At 36.4% G+C, this 1,922-nt stretch overlaps 1 protein-coding gene across 1 annotated transcript in view; it reads left to right on the forward strand.

The window, feature by feature from the left end:
• Positions 1-1,922, forward strand: part of il17rb (interleukin 17 receptor B) — a 39,892-nt gene that overhangs the window by 32,941 nt on the left and 5,029 nt on the right. The window lies entirely within an intron of this gene.

Raw genomic sequence — 1,922 nt, forward strand, 5'->3', positions numbered from 1 at the left:
CAGTTTTCCCCAACTGTGTTTATTATTTTAGGTAGTTATTTTAACGTTTATCCAAGTTAAAGAGTCCATATCCCCGGATGAGATGATTTGTATTCGTTATTTGACACTAAACACACACTGCTGCGACATCGCCGCTTACTGCCTGCATGTGGAGCGCTCAAATATGTTTATCTTTCTAAAACACTGCTTTCCATGCCACCATACCTATGGGTTGCCGTTGTAAAGCGCTCGTGCTGAAAATACAGCAACATTTTTGACATTTAGCTTTAATAATGTTTAAAAAACGGTATGAAATTTTGAGGGTCACTTTCTTGCACATTTACAACAATATTTGTCAACTTGGAAATATTTTAATAGTTAATCAAATATAATGTTACACCTAAGTTATGTTAATAAATGTAATTAATCTAATCTAAATTAATATTAATGTTAACTAAATGTAAATCTAAATCTAAATGTTAATCTAAATTTAACTAAATCTAAATATTACTAAATCTAATTAAATCTAATTAATCTAATTACTAAGTTTCGGTGAAACTAAATATTTAGCTAATATGCAAATTAAATGCCGGAAACCGGAAGTACCAAAATAAAAGCTCGAGAGTCAGTGTAGTATCAAATAACAAAACATCATCTCATCCGGGAAATGACTCTTGAACTGGATAAACGTGAAAATAACTACTAAATAATAACACAGTTGGAGAAACGTTTTTGAAGAGTACTTTGAGTTTTCAGTGTCACTTTATGAATGTGTGGGAAATATGACCTGTAGCCCTATAGCCAGTCACGCGGGGGCCTCACTTTGACTTCTGTCAGTGTGCTTGCATTAAGGCCAGCTAGAGCCTATCCCCGCCCGCCCCGACAAGGTACGTAAGCTACTGCGGCCATGTCACTCTGCGAAATGTCCAACGATCAGCGTTAGACGAGAACATCGGCAGAGTCCTGGTGGCCGAACAAACTTATTAACACGACAGCCTCGGGGCCCCCGCAGGCCACCTCGGTAAGCATGTTTTCCAAATCAGGAGCTAGCATTGTATTGTTGTCAAGGTAGTAGCAAGTATCTACTGGCTAGCTACCGTTAGCTAGTTTATTAAGTTAGTTAAGTTGCCTTGAAAACAATCCATGCTAGCTCCGAGATTTGAAAACATGCTTCCGAGGTGGCCTGCGGTGGCCCTGAGGCTGTTGCTGTCGCTGTTACATAGTTTGTTCAGCCACCAGACGGCTCTGGCGACGTTCTCGCCTAGCGCTGATTCGTTAGACATTTCGCAGAGAGACCATGGCCAACAGTACCGTGCCTTGTCGGGCGGGCGGGGATGCTCTTGCTGGCCTAATGCAAGCGAACGTGACCGACCAGACCCCCCTCGTGGCTGGCTATAGTGGCTATAATTCCAACACCATTCATAAAGTGACACAAAAAACTCAAAGTCTCTTCAAATACAGTTTTCCCCAACTGTGTTTATTATTTTAGGTAGTTATTTAACGTTTATCCAAGTTAAAGAGTCCATATCCCCGGATGAGATGATTTGTATTCGTTATTTGACACTAAACACACACTGCCTCCTCAAGCTTTTATTTTGGTACTTCCGGTACCGCATTAATTTGCATATTAGCTAAATATTTAGTTTCACACGAAACATTTAGATTTAACATTTAGATTTAGATTTAGAGTTTAACATTTAGATTTAGATTTAACATTTAGATTTAAGATATTTAATTTAGATAACATTTAGATTAGATTTAAAATTTAGATTTGATTTAATATTTAGATTTAATTTAATAATTTAGATTTAAGTATTTATTTAGATTTGAATATGTAGATTTAGCATTTAGATTTAGATTTACATTAGATTTAGATTTAATATTTAGATTTAAACAGTTAGATTTAGATTTAGATTTGACATTTAGATTTGATTTAACATTTG

The sequence above is a fragment of the Etheostoma spectabile genome, chromosome 7 (assembly GCF_008692095.1).
Source record: "Etheostoma spectabile isolate EspeVRDwgs_2016 chromosome 7, UIUC_Espe_1.0, whole genome shotgun sequence".
NCBI classification, from domain to species: domain Eukaryota; kingdom Metazoa; phylum Chordata; class Actinopteri; order Perciformes; family Percidae; genus Etheostoma; species Etheostoma spectabile.